At 53.9% G+C, this 25,734-nt stretch overlaps 1 protein-coding gene across 2 annotated transcripts in view; it reads right to left on the minus strand.

Annotated features, from left to right (window-relative positions):
- The window catches only part of dnajc4 (DnaJ (Hsp40) homolog, subfamily C, member 4), a 102,444-nt gene that overhangs the window by 18,975 nt on the left and 57,735 nt on the right, over positions 1 to 25,734 (minus strand). The window lies entirely within an intron of this gene.

Genomic DNA, 25,734 nt, shown 5'->3' on the forward strand with positions numbered 1-25,734 from the left:
GCAAGATATACCTGAGCGGGAAGGCCCAGCTCCCATGAACAAATAAAGAGACGGCACAGAGTGAGGGAGAACTGGAGGCCCACTGAGTGTTCCTGATGGTCCAAATTCAATTTCAAAAACCCCTCGGCACTAATATATATATAAATGACTCGGATAGAAATGGGTTGGTTAGTAAGTTTGCAGATGATACAAAAATTGGTGGAGTTGTGGGTAGTGTAAAAGGTTGTCAAAGGATATGGATCATAGAACATAGAATATTACAGTCAGTGCAGGCCCTTCAGCCCACGATGCTGTACTGACTAATCCGAAGCTCATTTTCAATTGCAGATATGGGTGGAGAAATGGCAGATGGAGTTTAATCTGGGTAAGTGTGAAGTGCTGCACTTTGGGGGATCAAATGTTTGGGAAAGTATATGGTTAATGGCAGGACCCTGAACAGCATTGATGGACATAAGGATCTTGGGGTTCAAGCCCATAGTTCCTTGAAGGTGGCCATGCAAGTAGATAGGCTTGGTAAAGGAGGCTTACCTTCATTGGTCTCAATTGAGTGTTAGAGACAGGATGTCATGTTGCAGCATTATAAGACTCTGGTTGGGCCACACTCAAGAGTATTGTGTTCAATTCTGGTTGCCATGTTACAGGAAGGATGTGGAAGCTTTGGAGAGGGTGGAGAAGAGGTTTCCCAGGAAGCTGCCTGGATTAAAGGGTAGGAGCTGTAAGGAGAGGCTGGAAAAAACTCAGGCTGTTTTCTCTGGAGGTTGATAGAAATCTGTCAAATTATGAAATGCACAGACAGGGCTGACGATCAGAATCGTTTTCCCAGAGTTGAAATGTCTAAAACTCGGGGGCAAGCATTTGAGGTGAGGGGGGAAAGGTCAAACAGGATGCGGGGGGCAAGTTATTCTACACAGAAAGTGAGGGGAGTCTGGAACGCACTGCCTGGGGTGGTGGTGGAGGCAGATCCAATCAGTGTGTTTAAAGGATCTTTTTGATAAGCATGTGGATATGCAAGGAATGGAGGGAAATGGACAAAGGGTTGAGAGAGTGGTGCTGGAAAAGCACAGCAGGTCAGGCAGCGTCCGAGGAGCAGAAGAATCCACGTTTCAGACATAAGCCCTTCATCTGGAAAGAAGAAGGGCTTATGCCCGAAACATTGATTCTCCTGCTCCTTGGATGCTCCCTGTCCTGCTGTGCTTTTCCAGCACCACTCTCTGGACTCTGATGCCCAGCATCTGCAGTCCTCACTTTCTCCAGATATAGAGCAAGGGCAGGCAGAAGGGATTAGTTGAATTGGGCGTCATGTTTGGAACAACTTTATGGGCTGAATGTGCTGTACTGTTCTATGGTCACATGCTCAGTGACAGGGACTGCAGTCTGGGTAGTAAGTCTGGGATGGTGTCAGTCTGAGGGCTGGATGCAACGCACCACAGTGCACAGTGAGTGTTCTAGTGAGTGGGCCAGGGCACTCTGACCTTGTTCAGTGGTTGCACAAGACCAAGCATTGCAGGAGTGGAATGCATGGTCCCACCAACAACATCCTTGTGAGACAGGCTGGGCCCGGGAGACACAAAATCCCTCGGCACTCGAAAGAAAGAGGTTTAAAAACAGGAATGAGGAATATCTGAGAGAGATTAGGAAATAGCGAACTCCAGCCAAGCTGAGTTGACTCTTTGAAGCCTGAGTTCATCCCAGTATAAACAATGTTCCCATATAGGCCTGAGGACAACTCACTCTCGAGTAGGCAAATCCCAATTCACAGCATTCCCTGTTCACCCATCACCCCCAACCACTCGCTGACCCTCAGTGACCCCCAGGTGTGCAACACCTCATAGTTAAAATTCTTATTTTCAAATATTGAAACCCTTAATTTCAAATCACAGCTGCCCACTCCAGCACATACACCCCCTCCCTATTGCTGTCACCTCCTCCAGCCCCTACACCCCCTATCTCTGTAACCCCCTCCAGCCCCTACACTCCCTCCCAATCACTGTCACCTCCTCCAGCCCCTACACCCCCTCCCTATCTCTGTAAACCCCTCCAGCCCCTACACCCCCTCCCTATCTCTGTAACCCCCTCCAGCCCCTACACCCCCTCCCAATCACTGTCACCTCCTCCAGCCCCTACACCCCCTCCCTATCTCTGTCACCCCCTCCAGCCCCTACACCCCCTCCCAATCACTGTCACCTCCTCCAGCCCCTACACCCCCTCCCTATCTCTGTAACCCCCTCCAGCCCCTACACTCCCTCCCAATCACTGTCACCTCCTCCAGCCCCGACACCCCCTCCCTATCTCTGTAAACCCCTCCAGCCCCTACACCCCCTCCCAATCACTGTCACCTCCTCCAGCCCCTACACCCCCTCCCTATCTCTGTAAACCCCTCCAGCCCCTACACCCCCTCCCAATCACTGTCACCTCCTCCAGCCCCTACACCCCCTCCCTATCTCTGTCACCCCCTCCAGCCCCAACACCCCCTCCCTATCTCTGTAACCCCTTTCAGCCCCTACACCCCCCTCCCTATCTCTGTAACCCCCTCCAGTCCCTGCTCCCCTCTCTATCTCTGTAACCCCCTCCAGCCCCTACACCCCCTCCCTATCTCTGTAACTCCCACCAGCCCCTACACCCCCTCCCTATCTCTGTAACCCATTCCAGCCCCTACACCCCCTCCCTAACTCTGTAACCCCCTCCAGCCCTACACCCCCTCCCTATCTCTGTCACCTCCTCCAGCCCCTACACCCCCTTCCTATCTCTGTAACCCCTCCAGCCCCTACACCCCCTCCCTATCTCTGTAACTCCCACCAGCCCCTACACCCCCTCCCTATCTCTGTAACCCATTCCAGCCCCTACACCCCCTCCCTAACTTTGTAACCCCCTCCAGCCCTACACCCCCTCCCTATCTCTGTAACCCCCTCCAGTCCCTACTCCCCCTCCCTATCTCTGTAACCCCCTCCAGCCCCTCCCTATCTCTGTAACCCCCTCCAGCCCCTACACCCCCTCCCTATCTCTGTCACCTCCTCCAGCCCCTACACCCCCTCCCTATCTCTGTCACCTCCTCCAGCCCCTACACCCCCTCCCTATCTCTGTCACCTCCTCCAGCCCCTACACCCCCTATCTCTGTCACCCCCTCCAGCCCCTACACCCCCTCCCTATCTCTGTCACCCCCTCCAGCCCCTACAACTCTCGGGCCAGCTCTACACCCTTTTTAATACTGGCTTCCTGCCTTGGACTTCAATCTCTCCCCCATTGGTGGTTGTGCCTTCAGCTGTCTGAGGGTGGATGCCCTTGAAGTCTCTCCTCCTCTTAGATGCCCTATGCCTCAGCTCTTGGCTCTTGTGTCACTAATATAATCTGAAGTGACTGAAAAAGCTCCTGGGGGTGCCTTGGGAAGGTCTCAAATGTGTACAGACAGGAGCGTGCGCCCCTTGTGAACAGCCCCCCCCCCACCCCCCAACAGTGGTGGAGAACCAATGATCTGATTTGTGTCACCTTGCTGTTTATTGGAAGCTTGCTGTGTGGGTCTTCACTGCTGTGTTCACTACGTCACAAAACGGCTGAGAAGAAAAATCCAATTCTCGGGAACCGGGGTGGAATGAGAAATGCTTGCGGTCTGACTGGACTCCCAACTCTCTGGCAAACCCTGTGGGCCTTTAGTAACTGCAAGGCTGCGGAGTGAAGGAATATCACGGGATGTGGGCCAACATCCAGGGGACAGACCTAAACTCCAGATTACCGCATTGCAATCTGTATATAACATGCAGCTCTAATGTAAGCAAATGTTAATTACATTTTCATTCTTTGCTGGGAGTTCACATAGTTGCTGATAAACGACATATGTTAACACAGAGCTGAGCCAGTTTCTCTAACAGCTACACACCAGAGACAGCAATTTTCAGCCACACACCATTAAGGCCTATCGGCGCAGAGAAAGATTAAAAAATGGGAAATGTTTGGCATCACATTGTTTCGAGATGGCCATTGATCACAGTTCAATAAGCTAGAGCAGCATGTGCAGGGCACTGGGGTGGGGGAAGTGGTGCAGGTAATGGCACATGGTGAATCAGAAGGCCAGCACTGCTACAATGGGCCAAATGGCCTCCTTCTGTGCCTGTCACTGTTATCTGTTTCTGTGATTCTTAATGTCCAATTGTTGCCGATACCATGGCCCTGCCTGTTTTGGTTGTCAAAGGGAGAACAGAATTTTCAGCAGCACCTTATCATACAGCATGCAGTGGGGGAGGGTGCGTGTTGAGTGTGAGTGAGTGTGTGTGAGAGAGTGTGAGTATGTGGTAGTGAGTGTGTTTGTGTGACAGAGAGTGTTTGATAGTGTGTGTGAGTGAGTGTGTGAATGTGATTGTGTGTCAGTGTGTGAATGTGGTAATGAGTGTGTGTGAGAGAGAGTGTGATAGTGTGTGTGAGTGTGTGTGTGTGAATGTGAGTGTGTGTGTGAATGTGGTAGTGAGTGTGTTTGTGTGAGAGAGAGTGATCGTGTGTGAGCGAGTGTGTCAAAGAGACAGAGTGTATGTGTGTTTGTGTGAGAGTGTGATAGTGGGTATGAGTGAGTGTGTGAGAGAGTGTGTGAGTGTGTGTGGGGGGGAGAGTGAGTGTGTGTGAGAGGAAGTGCATGGGAATGTGTGGGAATGTGTGAATGAGGGTCTGTATGGGAGTGTGGGTGAGTGTGTATGGGGGGGGGAAGAGTGTGTGTATGTGAGAGTGAGTGCGTGGGAGTGTGTGTGAAGGAGGGTCTGTGTGGGAGTGTGGGTGAGTGTGTATGGGGGGGGAAGAGTGTGTGAGAGAGAGAGTGCGTGGGAGTGTGTGTGAATGAGGGTGTGTGGATGAGTGTGTGTGGGGGGGAGAGTTTGTGTATGTGTGAATGAGGGCCTGTGTGAGAGTGTGTGTGTGGGGGGGGAAAGAGTGTGTGTGTGTGAGAGTGAGTGCGTGGGTGTGTGTGTGAATGAGGGTCTGTGTGTATGGGGAGGAAGAGTGTGTGTGAGAGTGAGTGCATGGGAGTGTGTGAATGAGGGTCTGTGTGGGAGTGTGGGTGAGTGTGTGTGGGGGGGGGAGTGTGTGTGTGTGCGTGATAGTGAGTGCGTGGAAGTGTGTGTGAATGAGGGTGTGTGTGGGAGTGTGGGTGTGTGTGGGAGTGTGGGTGAGTGTGTATGGGGGGAGAGTGTGTGTGTGGGAGAGAGTGCATGGGAGTGTGTGTGAATGAGGGTGTGTGTGGGTGTGTGGGTGAGTGTGTATGGGGGGGGAAGAGTGTGTGAGAGAGAGAGTGCATGGGAGTGTGTGTGAATGAGGGTGTGTGTGGGTGTGTGGGTGAGTGTATGTGGGGGGGGGAGAGTGTGTGTGTGAGAGAGTGCATGGGAGTGTGTGTGAATGAGGGTGTGTGTGGGGGTAGAGTGTGTGTGTGTGAGAGACCATGGGAGTGTGTGTGAATGAGGGTGTGTGTGGGTGTGTGTGGGAGGGAGTGTGTGTGTGTGTGTGAGAGGGAGTGCGTGGGAGTGTGTGTGAACGAGGGTGTGTGTGTGTGGGGGGGGGGGAGTGTGTGTGTGTGTGTGAGAGTGCGTGGGAGTGTGTGTGACTGTGTGAATGAGGGTGTGTGTGGGTGTGTGGGTGAGTATGTGGTCGAGTGTGAGAGTGCGGTGGAGTGGGGGTGTGTTTCCCTTGGTATCCTGAGCCTAGTATTTATCCCTCACTCACAGACCATCCCTTCATTATCACATTGTGGTTTGTGGTAGCTGGCTGCTGTGCTCTCTGCATGGTGACAGTCCTGCGATTAAGTAAACAGTGCTTCACTCACAAAGGAAGCAGCACACACCATTTCCTCAGCAACTCCAAACCTGCCCACTTTATCGAACCCCTTCAGTGTGGAATCAGGCCAATCGGCCCAGCGAGTCCACAACAACCCTCCAAACAGCATCCCATCCAGACCCAATCCGCTACCCTATCCCTGTAACCCTGTGTTTCAAATGGCTAACCCACCCAGCCTGTACATACCTATGGGCACTTTAGCGCAGCCAATCCACCGACATACACATTGTTCGACTGTGGGAAGAAACCGGAGCACCTGGGTGAGAACATGCCAACTCCACTCAGAGAGTCGCCTGAACCTGGGTCCTTGGCGCTGTGAGGCAGCAGTGTGCCAACCGAAAGGGAACAGAGTCAAATCCGTTACTGAGCTGGGTCAGTCAAGGAATGTTCTCATTCAGTCTTCTTGAAGAGGACAAAGGAGTGTGGCCTTGAACGGCACAGCATTCTCAAGGGTCCTATTTCTAACATACAGAACTGGATGCCAACGTTCGGGATGGGGATGGGTGCGCCTCAGGCTGACAGCTATCAGGGAACTCGAGGGTTCAAAGTGGTGGAAGGAGAAAATGAAAGTGTTTCGAAGCAAGGCAAACTCCAGCTTCCTCGATGTATGAAGCACAGGTGAACAAGAGGAACGGCTAGCCAAGGAAACACATGGAAATGAGCACTCTAATTCACATCATCACTGATACACTGTAAAACTCGGGTGGAAGTAGATAGTTCCTTCAAAGCAGTGTGACAGGGTAGACAGGGTGGTGAAGGTGGCGTTTGGCACACTTGCCTTCATCGGTCAGAGCACTGAATAAGGAGTTGGGATGTTAAGACCACATTTGGAGTACTGTGTACAATTCTGGTCACCCTGCTTGAGGAAGGATGTTATTAAACTGGAAAGGGCGCAAAAATGATTTACAAGGACATTACTGAGACTGGAAGGTTTGCATTCTTAGCAGAGGCTGGGACGGTTTTTCCCTGGAATATCAGATGATGTTATTGAGGTTTATAAAATCATGAAGGGGCATGGATAAGGTGAAGAGCCAAGATCTTTCCCCCAGGGTGGGGGAGTCCAAAGCGAGAGGACAGGGTTTAAAGTGCGAGGGGAAAGCTTTAAAACTGACACGAGGCACCACCTTTTCACGCAGAGGGTGGTGCATATATGGAATGAGGTGCCAGAGGAAGTGGGTACAGTTACAACATTTAAAAGATATTTGGACAGGTACATGGATAGGAAAGGTTTCGAGGGCAAATGGGACGAGTTCAGCTTAGGAAACCTGGTCGGCATTGGACACATCAGGCAGAAGGGCCCAGTTCTGTGCTCTATGACTCCATATTCACTAAAACTAATAGTCAGCATGTTCATGAGGATTGCTGGGCCTGCATTTATTGCCCATCCCTGGAGGTGGGGAGTAGCTGCCTACTGGAACCACTGCAGTCCAAGTGCTGTAGGCACATCGACACAGTGCTGTTAGGAAGAGAGCTCCAGGATTTTAACCGAGCAACGCTGAAGGAATAATGCCTGATATATTTCCAAGTCTGGGTGGTGCATGGCTCAAAGGGGAACTTGGTGTTCCCGTGTACCTGCTGCCCTTGTCCTTCTCCATGGTGGGTTTGGAAGTTGCTGTCCTAAGGATCTTTGGTGAATTTCTGCGGTGCATCTTGTCGATTGTACACACTGCTGCTACTGAATGTCGGCGGTACATGGAGTTGATGTTGTGCCAGTGAAGTGGGGGCTGCTTTGTCTCTGGATGGTGTCGAGCTACTTGAGTGTTGTTGGAGTGGGGAATAATCCCTCACCCTCCTGACTTGTGCCTGGCAGATGATGGGAAAGGTTTTGGGGAGTTACTCGTTGCAAGATTCCCAGCCTGTGACATGCTTTTGTAGCCATAGTCTTTCTCAAGCTTATTTCATTCAGTTTCTGGTCAAGGGTAAGCCCTGGATGTTGACAGTGGGTGACAATGGTAATGGTAATGCCATGGCAAAACATTTAGGATCCTGTGTAGGGGCAGTCGGATGGCACCCATGTCAAATTACTGCACAAATTACTGTCATTTGTCAGGCCCGAGTCTCGACACTGTCCAGGTCTTGGAAGCTGTGATTCCTCGTCAGAGGAGTGACTGTGGGCTTTTTCTGACCCTGAAACCATCAGGGAAGGTGGCAGTAGCAAATGCATGGCTATTGAAACCTTGCACATTCCTGCAGAGTGTCAGACACTGAGAAACGGTGGCACGCAAGCTCCAGAAAGGCCTTTGTTGGTCTTTTGCTTGTGGGGAGCTCTGCAGCCTTTGGTGCTCGCCCTGACAGCACATCCTCATGTGACAGCGCACACACAGCTGCGAAACGCATTAAACCCCCTCAGACACAGACATCAATAACAATCTTATTACCCTCTCCATCTCAACAGGGGAGGGAGGGCCTGCAAGCCTATTCCAAATATTTAGACTACCATTCTAGTCTCTGCAGCCAGCTGTGTTCAGTGTGTGAAGTGGAGGGGTTGATCCAGAACCATTCCTCGAACTGCCTCTCCACAAATTTTCCAACAGTGTCCTCAATTTAATGTGCATTCCGATACAGTACGGGACAGTTGGTTCTCCATTCCTCTTTCTCTAGAGTACAAGGATGCTAGTACGTGAGAACAGGGCTGGAACATGAGAACTGCACAATGCAACAAGACGCCATTCATGCTCTCATCACGGTGTTGGCTATTTGAGCTCTCCAATCCATTCCCTTCACCACCCCGTCATCCTGCACATTTCTTCCATTCCAGTATTTATCAGACAGTCAGCACTGTCCCCTCTGACTGCGAATGTTCCTGTTGTATCTGCTCCCCCTGCCCCCTCTGACTGCGAATGTTCCTGTTGTATCTGCTCCCCCTGCCCCCTCTGACTGCGAGCGTTCCTGTTGTATCTGCTCCCCCTGTCCCCTCTGACTGCGAATGTTCCTGTTGTATCTGCTCCCCCTGCCCCCTCTGACTGCGAGCGTTCCTGTTGTATCTGCTCCCCCTGTCCCCTCTGACTGCGAGCGTTCCTGTTGTATCTGCTCCCCCTGCCCCCTCTGACTGCGAGCGTTCCTGTTGTATCTGCTCCCCCTGTCCCCTCTGACTGCGAGCGTTCCTGTTGTATCTGCTCCCCCTGTCCCCTCTGACTGCGAGCGTTCCTGTTGTATCTGATCCCCCGCCCCCTCTGACTGCGAATGTTCCTGGTGTATCTGATCCCCCTGCCCCCTCTGACTGCGAATGCTCCTGTTGTATCTGATCCCCCGCCCCCTCTGACTGCGAATGTTCCTGTTGTATCTGCTCACTCTGCCCCCTCTGACTGCGAATGTTCCTGTTGTATCTGCTCCCCATGCCCCCTCTGACTGCGAGCGTTCCTTTGTATCTGCTCCCCCTGCCCCCTCTGACTGCGAATGTTCCTGTTGTATCTGCTCCCCCTGCCCCCTCTGACTGCGAGTGTTCCTGTTGTATCTGCTCCCCCTGCCCCCTCTGACTGCGAGTGTTCCTGTTGTATCTGCTCTCCCTGCCCCCTCTGACTGCGAGCGTTCCTGTTGTATCTGCTCCCCCTGCCCCCTCAGACTGCGAATGCTCCTGTTGCATCTGCTCCTCCTGCCCCCTCTGACTGCGAATGTTCCTGGTGTATCTGCTCCCCCTGCCCCCTCTGACTGCGAATGCTCCTGTTGCATCTGCTCCTCCTGCCCCCTCTGACTGCGAATGTTCCTGGTGTATCTGCTCCCCCTGCCCCCTCTGACTGCGAATGCTCCTGTTGCATCTGCTCCTCCTGCCCCCTCTGACTGCGAATGTTCCTGGTGTATCTGATCCCCCTGCCCCCTCTGACTGTGAATGTTCCTGTTGTATCTGCTCCTCCTGCCCCCTCTGACTGCGAATGTTCCTGGTGTATCTGATCCTCCTGCCCCCTCTGACTGCGAATGCTCCTGTTGTATCTGCTCCCCCTGCCCCCTCTGACTGCGAATGTTCCTGGTGTATCTGATCCCCCTGCCCCCTCTGACTGCGAATGCTCCTGTTGCATCTGCTCCTCCTGCCCCCTCTGACTGCGAGTGTTCCTGTTGTATCTGCTCTCCCTGCCCCCTCTGACTGCGAGCGTTCCTGTTGTATCTGCTCCCCCTGCCCCCTCTGACTGCGAATGCTCCTGTTGCATCTGCTCCTCCTGCCCCCTCTGACTGCGAATGTTCCTGGTGTATCTGCTCCCCCTGCCCCCTCTGACTGCGAATGCTCCTGTTGCATCTGCTCCTCCTGCCCCCTCTGACTGCGAATGTTCCTGGTGTATCTGCTCCTCCTGCCCCCTCTGACTGCGAATGCTCCTGGTGTATCTGCTCCCCCTGCCCCCTCTGACTGCGAATGTTCCTGGTGTATCTGATCCCCCTGCCCCCTCTGACTGCGAATGTTCCTGTTGTATCTGCTCCCCCTGCCCCCTCTGACTGCGAATGCTCCTGTTGTATCTGCTCCTCCTGCCCCCTCTGACTGCGAATGTTCCTGTTGCATCTGCTCCTCCTGCCCCCTCTGACTGCGAATGCTCCTGGTGTATCTGCTCCTCCTGCCCCCTCTGACTGCGAATGTTCCTGGTGTATCTGCTCCTCCTGCCCCCTCTGACTGCGAATGCTCCTGTTGCATCTGCTCCTCCTGCCCCCTCTGACTGCGAATGTTCCTGGTGTATCTGCTCCCCCTGCCCCCTCTGACTGCGAATGCTCCTGTTGCATCTGCTCCTCCTGCCCCCTCTGACTGCGAATGTTCCTGTTGCATCTGCTCCTCCTGCCCCCTCTGACTGCGAATGTTCCTGGTGTATCTGATCCCCCTGCTCCCTCTGACTGCGAATGTTCCTGGTGTATCTGCTCCCCCTGCCCCCTCTGACTGCGAATGCTCCTGTTGCATCTGCTCCTCCTGCCCCCTCTGACTGCGAATGCTCCTGGTGTATCTGCTCCTCCTGCCTCCTCTGACTGCGAATGCTCCTGGTGTATCTGATCCCCCTGCCCCCTCTGACTGCGAATGCTCCTGTTGCATCTGCTCCTCCTGCCCCCTCTGACTGCGAATGCTCCTGTTGCATCTGCTCCTCCTGCCCCCTCTGACTGCGAATGCTCCTGTTGCATCTGCTCCCCCTGCCCCCTCTGACTGCGAATGTTCCTGGTGTATCTGATCCCCCTGCCCCCTCTGACTGCGAATGTTCCTGGTGTATCTGATCCCCCTGCCCCCTCTGACTGCGAATGCTCCTGTTGTATCTGCTCCCCCTGCCCCCTCTGACTGTGAATGTTCCTGGTGTATCTGATCCCCCTGCCCCCTCTGACTGCGAATGTTCCTGGTGTATCTGATCCCCCTGCCCCCTCTGACTGCGAATGCTCCTGTTGTATCTGCTCCCCCTGCCCCCTCTGACTGCGAATGCTCCTGGTGTATCTGCTCCCCCTGCCCCCTCTGACTGCGAATGCTCCTGTTGCATCTGCTCCTCCTGCCCCCTCTGACTGCGAATGTTCCTGGTGTATCTGCTCCCCCTGCCCCCTCTGACTGCGAATGCTCCTGTTGCATCTGCTCCTCCTGCCCCCTCTGACTGCGAATGTTCCTGGTGTATCTGATCCCCCTGCCCCCTCTGACTGCGAATGCTCCTGTTGCATCTGCTCCTCCTGCCCCCTCTGACTGCGAATGTTCCTGGTGTATCTGCTCCTCCTGCCCCCTCTGACTGCGAATGTTCCTGTTGCATCTGCTCCTCCTGCCCCCTCTGACTGCGAATGTTCCTGGTGTATCTGCTCCTCCTGCCCCCTCTGACTGCGAGCGTTCCTGTTGTAACTGCTCCTCCTGCCCCCTCTGACTGCGAATGCTCCTGTTGCATCTGCTCCTCCTGCCCCCTCTGACTGCGAATGCTCCTGTTGTATCTGATCCCCCTGCCCCCTCTGACTGCGAATGCTCCTGTTGCATCTGCTCCTCCTGCCCCCTCTGACTGCGAATGCTCCTGTTGCATCTGCTCCTCCTGCCCCCTCTGACTGCGAATGTTCCTGGTGTATCTGATCCCCCTGCCCCCTCTGACTGCGAATGCTCCTGTTGCATCTGCTCCCCCTGCCCCCTCTGACTGCGAATGTTCCTGGTGTATCTGCTCCTCCTGCCCCCTCTGACTGCGAATGTTCCTGGTGTATCTGCTCCTCCTGCCCCCTCTGACTGCGAATGTTCCTGGTGTATCTGCTCCTCCTGCCCCCTCTGACTGCGAATGTTCCTGGTGTATCTGCTCCCCCTGCCCCCTCTGACTGCGAATGTTCCTGGTGTATCTGATCCCCCTGCCCCCTCTGACTGCGAGTGTTCCTGGTGTATCTGATCCCCCTGCCCCCTCTGACTGCGAATGCTCCTGTTGCATCTGCTCCTCCTGCCCCCTCTGACTGCGAATGCTCCTGGTGTATCTGATCCCCCTGCCCCCTCTGACTGCGAATGTTCCTGGTGTATCTGATCCCCCTGCCCCCTCTGACTGCGAATGTTCCTGGTGTATCTGCTCCTCCTGCCCCCTCTGACTGCGAATGTTCCTGGTGTATCTGATCCCCCTGCCCCCTCTGACTGCGAATGTTCCTGGTGTATCTGATCCCCCTGCCCCCTCTGACTGCGAATGTTCCTGGTGTATCTGCTCCTCCTGCCCCCTCTGACTGCGAGTGTTCCTGGTGTATCTGATCCCCCTGCCCCCTCTGACTGCGAATGCTCCTGTTGCATCTGCTCCTCCTGCCCCCTCTGACTGCGAATGCTCCTGTTGCATCTGCTCCTCCTGCCCCCTCTGACTGCGAATGTTCCTGGTGTATCTGATCCCCCTGCCCCCTCTGACTGCGAATGCTCCTGTTGCATCTGCTCCTCCTGCCCCCTCTGACTGCGAATGTTCCTGGTGTATCTGCTCCTCCTGCCCCCTCTGACTGCGAATGCTCCTGTTGTATCTGCTCTCCCTGCCCCCTCTGACTGCGAATGCTCCTGTTGCATCTGCTCCCCCTGCCCCCTCTGACTGCGAATGCTCCTGTTGCATCTGCTCCTCCTGCCCCCTCTGACTGCGAATGTTCCTGGTGTATCTGCTCCTCCTGCCCACTCTGAGTGCGAATGCTCCTGTTGCATCTGCTCCTCCTGCCCCCTCTGACTGCGAATGTTCCTGGTGTATCTGCTCCTCCTGCCCCCTCTGACTGCGAATGCTCCTGTTGCATCTGCTCCTCCTGCCCCCTCTGACTGCGAATGTTCCTGTTGTACCTGCTCCTCCTGCCCCCTCTGACTGCGAATGCTCCTGTTGCATCTGCTCCTCCTGCCCCCTCTGACTGCGAATGCTCCTGTTGCATCTGCTCCTCCTGCCCCCTCTGACTGTGAATGTTCCTGGTGTATCTGATCCCCCTGCCCCCTCTGACTGCGAATGTTCCTGGTGTATCTGATCCCCCTGCCCCCTCTGACTGCGAATGCTCCTGGTGTATCTGATCCCCCTGCCCCCTCTGACTGCGAATGTTCCTGTTGTATCTGCTCCCCCTGCCCCCTCTGACTGTGAATGTTCCTGTTGTATCTGCTCCTCCTGCCCCCTCTGACTGTGAATGTTCCTGTTGCATCTGCTCCTCCTGCCCCCTCTGACTGCGAATGTTCCTGTTGTATCTGCTCCTCCTGCCCCCTCTGACTGTGAATGTTCCTGTTGCATCTGCTCCTCCTGCCCCCTCTGACTGCGAATGCTCCTGTTGTACCTGCTCCTCCTGCCCCCTCTGACTGCGAATGCTCCTGTTGCATCTGCTCCTCCTGCCCCCTCTGACTGCGAATGTTCCTGGTGTATCTGCTCCCCCTGCCCCCCCTGACTGCGAATGCTCCTGTTGCATCTGCTCCTCCTGCCCCCTCTGACTGCGAATGTTCCTGTTGCATCTGCTCCTCCTGCCCCCTCTGACTGCGAATGTTCCTGGTGTATCTGATCCCCCTGCTCCCTCTGACTGCGAATGTTCCTGGTGTATCTGCTCCCCCTGCCCCCTCTGACTGCGAATGCTCCTGTTGCATCTGCTCCTCCTGCCCCCTCTGACTGCGAATGCTCCTGGTGTATCTGCTCCTCCTGCCTCCTCTGACTGCGAATGCTCCTGGTGTATCTGATCCCCCTGCCCCCTCTGACTGCGAATGCTCCTGTTGCATCTGCTCCTCCTGCCCCCTCTGACTGCGAATGCTCCTGTTGCATCTGCTCCTCCTGCCCCCTCTGACTGCGAATGCTCCTGTTGCATCTGCTCCCCCTGCCCCCTCTGACTGCGAATGTTCCTGGTGTATCTGATCCCCCTGCCCCCTCTGACTGCGAATGTTCCTGGTGTATCTGATCCCCCTGCCCCCTCTGACTGCGAATGCTCCTGTTGTATCTGCTCCCCCTGCCCCCTCTGACTGTGAATGTTCCTGGTGTATCTGATCCCCCTGCCCCCTCTGACTGCGAATGTTCCTGGTGTATCTGATCCCCCTGCCCCCTCTGACTGCGAATGCTCCTGTTGTATCTGCTCCCCCTGCCCCCTCTGACTGCGAATGCTCCTGGTGTATCTGCTCCCCCTGCCCCCTCTGACTGCGAATGCTCCTGTTGCATCTGCTCCTCCTGCCCCCTCTGACTGCGAATGTTCCTGGTGTATCTGCTCCCCCTGCCCCCTCTGACTGCGAATGCTCCTGTTGCATCTGCTCCTCCTGCCCCCTCTGACTGCGAATGTTCCTGGTGTATCTGATCCCCCTGCCCCCTCTGACTGCGAATGCTCCTGTTGCATCTGCTCCTCCTGCCCCCTCTGACTGCGAATGTTCCTGGTGTATCTGCTCCTCCTGCCCCCTCTGACTGCGAATGTTCCTGTTGCATCTGCTCCTCCTGCCCCCTCTGACTGCGAATGTTCCTGGTGTATCTGCTCCTCCTGCCCCCTCTGACTGCGAGCGTTCCTGTTGTAACTGCTCCTCCTGCCCCCTCTGACTGCGAATGCTCCTGTTGCATCTGCTCCTCCTGCCCCCTCTGACTGCGAATGCTCCTGTTGTATCTGATCCCCCTGCCCCCTCTGACTGCGAATGCTCCTGTTGCATCTGCTCCTCCTGCCCCCTCTGACTGCGAATGCTCCTGTTGTACCTGCTCCTCCTGCCCCCTCTGACTGCGAATGTTCCTGGTGTATCTGCTCCTCCTGCCCCCTCTGACTGCGAGTGTTCCTGGTGTATCTGCTCCTCCTGCCCCCTCTGACTGCGAGTGTTCCTGGTGTATCTGATCCCCCTGCCCCCTCTGACTGCGAATGCTCCTGTTGCATCTGCTCCTCCTGCCCCCTCTGACTGCGAATGCTCCTGTTGCATCTGCTCCTCCTGCCCCCTCTGACTGCGAATGTTCCTGGTGTATCTGATCCCCCTGCCCCCTCTGACTGCGAATGCTCCTGTTGCATCTGCTCCCCCTGCCCCCTCTGACTGCGAATGTTCCTGGTGTATCTGCTCCTCCTGCCCCCTCTGACTGCGAATGTTCCTGGTGTATCTGCTCCTCCTGCCCCCTCTGACTGCGAATGTTCCTGGTGTATCTGCTCCTCCTGCCCCCTCTGACTGCGAATGTTCCTGGTGTATCTGCTCCTCCTGCCCCCTCTGACTGCGAATGTTCCTGGTGTATCTGCTCCTCCTGCCCACTCTGACTGCGAATGTTCCTGGTGTATCTGCTCCCCCTGCCCCCTCTGACTGCGAATGTTCCTGGTGTATCTGATCCCCCTGCCCCCTCTGACTGCGAGTGTTCCTGGTGTATCTGATCCCCCTGCCCCCTCTGACTGCGAATGCTCCTGTTGCATCTGCTCCTCCTGCCCCCTCTGACTGCGAATGCTCCTGGTGTATCTGATCCCCCTGCCCCCTCTGACTGCGAATGTTCCTGGTGTATCTGATCCCCCTGCCCCCTCTGACTGCGAATGTTCCTGGTGTATCTGCTCCTCCTGCCCCCTCTGACTGCGAATGTTCCTGGTGTATCTGATCCCCCTGCCCCCTCTGACTGCGAATGTTCCTGGTGTATCTGATCCCCCTGCCCCCTCTGACTGCGAATGTTCCTGGTGTATCTGCTCCTCCTGCCCCCTCTGACTGCGAGTGTTCCTGGTGTATCTGATCCCCCTGCCCCCTCTGACTGCGAATGCTCCTGTTGCATCTGCTCCTCCTGCCCCCTCTGACTGCGAATGCTCCTGTTGCATCTGCTCCTCCTGCCCCCTCTGACTGCGAATGTTCCTGGTGTATCTGATCCCCCTGCCCCCTCTGACTGCGAATGCTCCTGTTGCATCTGCTCCTCCTGCCCCCTCTGACTGCGAATGTTCCTGGTGTATCTGCTCCTCCTGCCCCCTCTGACTGCGAATGCTCCTGTTGTATCTGCTCTCCCTGCCCCCTCTGACTGCGAATGCTCCTGTTGCATCTGCTCCCCCTGCCCCCTCTGACTGCGAATGCTCCTGTTGCATCTGCTCCTCCTGCCCCCTCTGACTGCGAATGTTCCTGGTGTATCTGCTCCTCCTGCCCACTCTGAGTGCGAATGCTCCTGTTGCATCTGCTCCTCCTGCCCCCTCTGACTGCGAATGTTCCTGGTGTATCTGCTCCTCCTGCCCCCTCTGACTGCGAATGCTCCTGTTGCATCTGCTCCTCCTGCCCCCTCTGACTGCGAATGTTCCTGTTGTACCTGCTCCTCCTGCCCCCTCTGACTGCGAATGCTCCTGTTGCATCTGCTCCTCCTGCCCCCTCTGACTGCGAATGCTCCTGTTGCATCTGCTCCTCCTGCCCCCTCTGACTGTGAATGTTCCTGGTGTATCTGATCCCCCTGCCCCCTCTGACTGCGAATGTTCCTGGTGTATCTGATCCCCCTGCCCCCTCTGACTGCGAATGCTCCTGGTGTATCTGATCCCCCTGCCCCCTCTGACTGCGAATGTTCCTGTTGTATCTGCTCCCCCTGCCCCCTCTGACTGTGAATGTTCCTGTTGTATCTGCTCCTCCTGCCCCCTCTGACTGTGAATGTTCCTGTTGCATCTGCTCCTCCTGCCCCCTCTGACTGCGAATGTTCCTGTTGTATCTGCTCCTCCTGCCCCCTCTGACTGTGAATGTTCCTGTTGCATCTGCTCCTCCTGCCCCCTCTGACTGCGAATGCTCCTGTTGTACCTGCTCCTCCTGCCCCCTCTGACTGCGAATGCTCCTGGTGTATCTGCTCCTCCTGCCCCCTCTGACTGCGAATGTTCCTGGTGTATCTGATCCCCCTGCCCCCTCTGACTGCGAATGCTCCTGTTGCATCTGATCCCCCTGCCCCCTCTGACTGTGAATGTTCCTGGTGTATCTGCTCCTCCTGCCCCCTCTGACTGCGAATGTTCCTGGTGTATCTGCTCCTCCTGCCCCCTCTGACTGCGAATGTTCCTGGTGTATCTGCTCCTCCTGCCCCCTCTGACTGCGAATGTTCCTGGTGTATCTGCTCCTCCTGCCCCCTCTGACTGCGAATGTTCCTGGTGTATCTGATCCCCCTGCCCCCTCTGACTGTGAATGTTCCTGTTGTATCTGCTCCTCCTGCCCCCTCTGACTGTGAATGTTCCTGTTGTATCTGCTCCTCCTGCCCCCTCTGACTGCGAATGTTCCTGGTGTATCTGCTCCTCCTGCCCCCTCTGACTGCGAATGTTCCTGGTGTATCTGCTCCTCCTGCCCCCTCTGACTGCGAATGTTCCTGGTGTATCTGCTCCTCCTGCCCCCTCTGACTGCGAATGTTCCTGGTGTATCTGATCCCCCTGCCCCCTCTGACTGTGAATGTTCCTGTTGTATCTGCTCCTCCTGCCCCCTCTGACTGTGAATGTTCCTGTTGTATCTGCTCCTCCTGCCCCCTCTGACTGCGAATGTTCCTGGTGTATCTGCTCCTCCTGCCCCCTCTGACTGCGAATGTTCCTGGTGTATCTGATCCCCCTGCCCCCTCTGACTGCGAATGTTCCTGGTGTATCTGATCCCCCTGCCCCCTCTGACTGCGAATGTTCCTGGTGTATCTGCTCCTCCTGCCCCCTCTGACTGCGAATGCTCCTGGTGTATCTGCTCCTCCTGCCCCCTCTGACTGCGAATGTTCCTGGTGTATCTGATCCCCTTGCTTTTTCAGACAGCACATCCCAGAGCTCGCCACCTGAAACAAAACATTCTCACCTCCTCAGGTTCGTTTCCCACTTCTCTCCAATCTGTGTCCCTCTGGTTATTGACCCTCCTGCTGTTGGGAACAGTTTCCACCTTTCTACTTTCCGGCTCCCTCCGAATTGCCTCTGGATAATCTCCCAGAGTCTGACGCTACTGCGGGAGAGCTGCCCTCTCTGAGAAACTGTCTTTCAGAGATTTCACCCCTGCGCGTCCAGCTAGTGGGCAGAGCTGAAAGATCCCAGGTCCTTTCTTGGAAGGACAGTCGCTGGGCACTCTCTGCCGTGGCCTGGAGCCAGTATGTATTCCTCAACCTCCCTCAGAAAACCAAACACCTGACTCATTGGTACTGTTTACGGGAACTTATTGTGTACACACACACACACGCACACACACTTTGGGATGGTCCTCCAGTTGTGAAAGGTGCTAGGCAAATGCAAAGTCTGTCTTGGCCTGGGAAACCTTGTATTTGGTACAGAAACATGCGGCAATGCTGGAGGTGCTGTCCTGCGGCTCGGGTATGAGGCCAGGCCCTGCCGCCTTGTGAAACCGAACATGAAGGATCACACGCCACATTTTTTGGAAAAGCAAGATATTCTCCTGGACAACATTCACATTCAACTCAAACCACCCACAACTGGCCTTCATAACCCCGATCCAATTCAGCATGGGACTCGGCTACCAAACCTTTCCAAACTCCCCTTAAATAACCCTCCCAGGAGGCTACAGTCCGATCGGAACAGAATATTAAACTGGGATTGCTTGACAACCAGGTCGACTTATTGAAGGAGCTTTACTCTGGTTCGAACCCTGTGCTGTCCCTGTCCTGGGGGTTAGTTAAAAATCACACCTGAAAATAACCTGTTGAAGGAGCGACGCTCCGAAAGCTAGTGTGGTTCCAAATAAACCTGTTGGTGTATAACCTGGTGTTGTGAGATTTTTAATGTTGTACACCCCAGTCCAACACTGGCATCTCCACATCATGTCCTGGGGAGTGTTTGATGGGGGACAGTGTAGATGGAGCTTGACTCTGTATCTAACCCCATGCTGTCCCTGTCCCTGGGAGTGTTTGATGGGGGGACAGTGTAGAGTGAGCTTTACTCTGTACCTAACCCCGTGCTGTCCCTGTCCCTGGGAGTGTTTGATGGGGGGACAGTGTAGAGTGAGCTTTACTCTGTACCTAACCCCGAACTGTCCCTGTCCTGGGAGTGTTTGATGGGGGACAGTGTAAAAGCTTTATTCTGTACCTAACCCCGTACTGTCCCTGTCCTGGGAGTGTTTGATGGGGGACAGTGTAAAAGCTTTATTCTGTACCTAACCCCGTACTGTCCCTGTCCTGGGGAGTGTTTGATGGAGGGAACAGTGTAAAAGCTTTATTCTGTACCTAACCCTGTACTGTCCCTGTCCTGGGGAGTGTTTGATGGGGGGGACAGTGTAAAAGCTTTATTCTGTACCTAACCTCGTACTGTCCCTGTCCTGGGGAGTGTTTGATGGGGGACAGTGTTAAAGCTTTATTCTGTACCTAACCCCGTACTGTCCCTGTCCTGGGGAGTATTTGATGGGGGACAGTGTAAAAGCTTTACTCTGAACCTAACCCCGTACTGTCCCTGTCCTGGGAGTGTTTGATGGGGGACAGTGTAAAAGCTTTATTCTGTACCTAACCCCGTACTGTCCCTGTCCTGGGAGTGTTTGATGGGGGACAGTGTAAAAGCTTTATTCTGTACCTAACCCCGTACTGTCCCTGTCCTGGGGAGTGTTTGATGGAGGGAACAGTGTAAAAGCTTTATTCTGTACCTAACCCCGTACTGTCCCTGTCCTGGGGAGTGTTTGATGGGGGGGACAGTGTAAAAGCTTTATTCTGTACCTAACCCCGTACTGTCCTTGTCCTGGGGAGTGTTTGATGGGGGACAGTGTAAAAGCTTTATTCTGTACCTCACCCCGTACTGTCCCTGTCCTGGGGAGTATTTGATGGGGGACAGTGTAAAAGCTTTACTCTGAACCTAACCCCGTACTGTCCCTGTCCTGGGAGTGTTTGATGGGGGACAGTGTAAAAGCTTTATTCTGTACCTAACCCCGTACTGTCCCTGTCCTGGGGAGTGTTTGATGGGAGACAGTGTAAAAGCTTTATTCTGTACCTACCCCCGTACTGTCCCTGTCCTGGGGAGTGTTTGATGGGGGACAGTGTAAAAGCTTTATTCTGTACCTACCCCCGTACTGTCCCTGTCCCTAGGAGTGTTTGATGGGGGACAGTGTAGAGGGAGCTTTACTCTGTATCTAACCCCGTGCTGTCCCTGTCCTGGGGAGTGTTTGATGGGGGTCAGTGTAGAGAGAGCTTTACTCTGTATCTAACCCCGTGCTGCCCCTGTCCTGGGGGTGTTTGATGGGGATGCAATCAGGGACATAGCAAAGGGAACCTGAAGGTAGGAAAGGATTAACGATATAACACAAGGAGACCTCATGCTGGAGAAATGTCTTGTACAAAAACAACGCTCACTCAAACTCCGATCCGGTGTGAAGTGGGTAACCGAGGCGGTGGTACAACTAGCTGTGACATGAAAGATTAGCCAAACCCCTCAGGACATTTTTAGTTGGCCAGCAGATTTGGAAATGAAGACATCTACTGAATTTATCAGAGCAAAAGGACTTTTGTAAAGGCATGGTGTTGGCAGCTGTAGGACAGCTCCTAGAGAGTTTCTGACTTGGCAAAATGTGTGTTGTGGATGCAGCAAGTGCTGATGCCTGTCAGAACAATCTCGCATGTCTATAGCGCCTCTCTCGACCTCTGGATGCCTCCAATCGCTTCATAGCCAATGAAGCTCTTTTGTTTTGCCTCTCTTACACAGCAAGCTCCCACAAACAACTAACTGATAACCTCCCAGCATGTGTGCTCCTTGAGCCTCCATTTTGGCCCCAAAGATGTGGGGGAGGACTAGCCTCACCCCACCTGCCTGCGCTTGTCCCCGATGTGGACTATGGGATTTGTTCCAAAGGGGACCTGGGGTCTTGGCTCTAACAGTCACTTGGAAGGTGGTACTGCTGACACTGCAGCATTAACCCCACACTCTCAGCGGGTTTACATATCTGGAGAGGATCTCAATCCCACGTCTCAGAGATAGGAAGCCAGCGCATCAGCACTGGAGAAGCTCAATGCCTTCCAGGGTGGAGAAGCGACTATTAATGAAGAGATCCAGCAGTGCCTCCAGTGTGATCGCATAGCCTTCAGCCCCTTGAGGAAAAGGGTATTCGAGGACAACTTCAGATCCGACACCAAGCTGTGGTGGCTCTGAGACATGGACTGTCTACAGCAGGCACCTCAAGGCACTGCAGCAGTCCCACCAATCCTGTCAATCTGCTGGAATGAAAGATCCACCCAACACCATTGTCCTTGACCAGGCCGACAGCCCCGGTACAGAGGCATTGACGCCCCTTGATCGGCTGTGATGGGCTGGGCACATTGTCGGTGTGATTGACACGCGATTCCCTGAGCAGGTGCTCTATTCCCAGCTGAAACAGCAGGCGAGCCCCACATGGACTGGCCTCACCAGCAAAGTGCGGAATTCCCATGGACACTTGGGAATCACTGGCCAAAGACTGTCCAAAGTGGAGGAGAAGCATGCGGGAAGGTGTCAGGCACCTCGGGACTTGCCGTTGGGGAAAGGTGGATGCCGGGTGAAAGAATCGCCCTGGCACACCAACGGCCCCACCCAGCCCACCTGCAGTCGCCCCATCAGCCACCTATGGACTCACCTTGAGTGTGGAACAGAGTCATCCTCATCTGTGAGGGGCCACCAATGAATAAATGAATGAGTTCAACTGACCTAGGGCGGTCTCCCAGGAACTCAGTGCCACTGAAGTGGGTACTAAGCCCAAGATACGGTGCAGTAGTCACAGACTGTGATGGAATAATTTCCCCTCCCCCATTGCCCTGGATTGGTGCACCTAAGAAGCTCGACACCATCCAGGAGAAAGCAGCTGCTGGACTGACAGCAAGATTGCTGCGCATGCTTCAGCCTTATCCCGTGCACCGATGTGTTGGGCTCTTCCATCATTGAGAATGGGAATGTCTATGAAGACGACTCCTCCTCCAGTGAGTTGGTCAATTGCCCACCACCATTCACAGCCTGATGTGGCAGGACTACAGAGCTTCGATCTGATCCGTTGGTTGTGGGATCGCTTAGCTCTGTGTTATGGACCAGACCAAACTGCCTCAAAATACAGTAAGATGATAGCTTAGACCCTAGCTTTTTCTTTTTTTATAGGTAAGTGTAAGGTGTTGCAGTCCAGATGCAATTCGATTGGTCAAACTACTCAACTTAAAGCAAACCACACTTTCTTTCTATACTACAGTTAAAATACAATCAAAATAAAAGTAAAAGAACATTGGCTTAACTGTAATGCTATTGAAACGCTTAACAAAGTAATATATATTAACTACTACTAATTAACTGCTCTAATATAGTAACATCCCATAAACACACCCTAGGCAAAGGCAAATTCAGTAAAATACATGCAATTCTAGCAGCAGGGAAAGAACCCCAGCTTTCAGTTATAACAGAGAGAGCAATAAGAGCTTCCACATCTAGCTTCAAGACCCCAGTACTGAAAGCTGGAATTAAAAATCCTGATTCTGTGGGAGTCTGACGCCACCCATTCAGGCTGCTTCTACTGTTCCAACTTTTTAAAAAACCCCAAGGATTCACAATGTGTTTATTGGCTTTGAGCAGACTGCTCGACACCTCTGTCTCAACCTTTGTTCATGAAACAACAGGAGAAAATATACCTCTTAAAGCTATTGTATTGTCACATGTGTCTATCACTTGCTGCTTATGCTGTTTGGTATATGCTTACCAACATTTTCCATGTTTGGTAGCTTCATTAGGTCAACACCTCAGCTTTAGGTCTGCCTGGTGCTGCATGCCCTCCTGTACTCTCCATTGAACTAGGGTTAATCCCCTGCCTTGATGGTAATGGTTGATTCGGGCATTTGCCTGGCCATGAGATTGCAGGATTGTGCTGAAGTACAATTCTGCTGTTGTTGATGGCCCACAGCGCCTCATGGATGCCCATGAGTCTTAAGGCAAAACATTGGAACTCCGTCCCTGCCAGCATTGCAGGTCTACCTCCAGCACACAAGTGCAGCACTTCAGGGGGCAATTAGGGATGGGCGATAAATGCGGAGCCTTGCCGGAGATGCTCACATCCTCTGAATGGTGAAAGAAGACCTCCCTGAGGCAGAGAGGTGACCGGCAATGAAGGCCAGTGGGAAGCAAGTCTCCTGGCCAGCCTGCTGTCAGCTGTCAGCCTGGTAACAGGGCCCTTCATGTATTCAGGTCCCCGCAGCTGGTTAGGCATCTCCCTGGCATCCTGCACTCCGAGAGCACACCCATTCAACCTTACCCTCCACCCCCGCGTCCAGCAGCTGCTATCCAATCGCACCAGCTCAGCTGATCGACTTGGAAGGCGTCAGCGAGTCAATGCGGCATTGGGGGCACCCTCCCACACACCTTTGCAAGGCTGGAAAGGAGCATGGGCAGGGGCACGTGCACGGGAAAGGGATGGAAATCCTGGCCAGAGGATTCCCTCGCGGTCTGGCATCGGAATGTATCGAGATCAGTGCTGCAGATGTGTGAAGTCATTCATCCGAGGAAGCCCAGAAATGGACAGTGAGATTCTGTCTGTGGCCTTGATGCTGTGGCTTCACACCAGCGGCAGTTCACTGCAGCTGTTGACACACGAGCCCAACTGTGTACAAATATTGGCTTTTCTATTATCTTTCCAAGAGTTCAAAAGCCTCTTTGCTGCTTTGCCAAATGTGCTTTCAATTAGATCCTTTCCCTTGTCCTGTCCTCAGAGCAACAACGCAGCTCGGTTCATCTGGGAGGGTAAACAGACCAAACTGCCTTGTGCTCCCTTCTCTTGTTGCTACTACTCAGAAGGTGGCTGTTCAGCCCGTCTGGCCTGTGCAGGCTCTCTCACGTGGCTTGTCTCTGTACTCTGCCTGAGTACTCCCATCTCCCCTTTCCCCGGTGCCCTGCAACTTCTTTAATGCCTCAGGGAATGAAACCTCCACTTCCTGCTCTCTCGGCGAGCACATCCCAGCTCCTTACTGAGTCCCAGGTCAAAACACAACCCTTTTCACCTGCCATCGCTGCCAAACATTTCAAATCCATGCGCGCCTGTTCTTTCATTTCTCCTGATCTACTGTGTCCAGATCTCTCAGTTTCTTGAACACCTTACATCTCTTCTGGATCTTCTCGTTCCCAAGACAGAGGGTCCCCAATCTCCAATTGATCCACATAATTCCAGTCTCTTGTTCTTTGGAGACATGGGAAGAAAAACCGTTTTATTTCCCACCCGCTCCCCAACACGGACGCAGAATGAGCTCTGATTGTCCGCTCATGATCTCACAACTGCTTGTGGGATCTTGCTGTGCGCACGTTGGATTTCCTCCGGGAAGACAGTTGCTCCACTTCACAAAACATGGTGCGAGATCCTGGAGTGGCAAAAGGCACTGTTGGAAGGCGGCTGGCTTCTTGGGACCCCAGGACGAGCTTCTAGCCTCATACCCGTGCTGCCACAGAGGGTGGTCATGTCCCCACTTTTGCCATTCCCACCCAAGCTCAGGGTCATGTTTGCCAACAGAGCGTCACTGTTCTACAATAGCGGTCATCTAGACTGTGTTTAGTCTTTGTGAGCTTTGAGAAGATTTGTAGCTCAGGTTGAGGTTCTGGATGTAGGTTTGCTCACTGAGCTACAAGGTTCGTTTAGTCTCCCCAAAATCTAGGAGGCCATGTTGTGAGCAGCAAATACAGATGACGAGATTGAGTGAAGTACAGGTAAATCGCTGCTTCCCCTGGAAGATGTGCCTGGACCCTTGGGTGGTGAGGAGGTAAACAGGCAGGTGCTTCTGCGATTGCAAGGGCTGGCACTGTGGCTGGTTTTGTGATGCCGACAGCGTGGGTTCAATTCCCGCACCGGCTGAGGTTACCATGAAGGAGTCTCCTTCTCAACGTCGTCCCTCACCTGAGGCACGGTGACCCTCTCTCATTCATCGGTGGTCCTTCACAGACGAGGCTGACTCTCTCCCACTCTCAGGAGTAGTCTGTAGGTAGCTGTACAAACTGATGAGGCTTCCGCAGGCTCTGTTACACTTGGGACAGGTGGTGGCCGTGGGAAGGACATTAGTGGGGCAGTGTGCTTCCCACACCTGACATCCGCTTTTTCCCAACAGCACAGCTCACAGTGCTCAACACCTTAGAGTCATCGAGATGTACAGCATGGAAACAGACCCTTCGGTCCAACCCGTCCATGCCGACCAGGTATCCCAACCCAATCTAGTCCCACTTGCCAGTACCCGGCCCATATCCCTCTCAAACCTTCCTATTCATATACCCATCCAAATGCCTTTTAAATGCTGCAATTCTCCTTCCCGGATGCACCTCCTCCACTTTGGACGGTCTTGGCCCTGTGATTCCCAGGTGTCTGTGGGAATGCTGCACTTGCCCAGTGAGGCCTGGAGGGTATCCCTGAGGAACTTCCTCTGTCCACCTGGGGCTCCCCTCAGTTTCAGAGCTGGGAGTGGAGCTCTTGCTTGAGGAATCTCGTGTTGGTCATGCCTAGCCACCTCACTGCCCCATGGTCCCTGAGAACTCTGGTGACCTTATCTCCTTCCCTGAGCAGGACACAGCACACAGACAAGGATCGTTCAGCAGAGAAAATGTGCAAATTCTTGCCACCATTTTGTTTCATCTCCAGTACATTGATTTCTGAGTATCACAGCCTTTTTTTTTAAAACCGTGTCTTCTCTCCCCATTTCTGTAACACCCTCGGTTTAAAACACAGGCTTGAGCTTCCTGAGCTGGTATCAC

This window comes from Chiloscyllium punctatum, chromosome 31, assembly GCF_047496795.1.
Source record: "Chiloscyllium punctatum isolate Juve2018m chromosome 31, sChiPun1.3, whole genome shotgun sequence".
Classification (NCBI taxonomy): domain Eukaryota; kingdom Metazoa; phylum Chordata; class Chondrichthyes; order Orectolobiformes; family Hemiscylliidae; genus Chiloscyllium; species Chiloscyllium punctatum.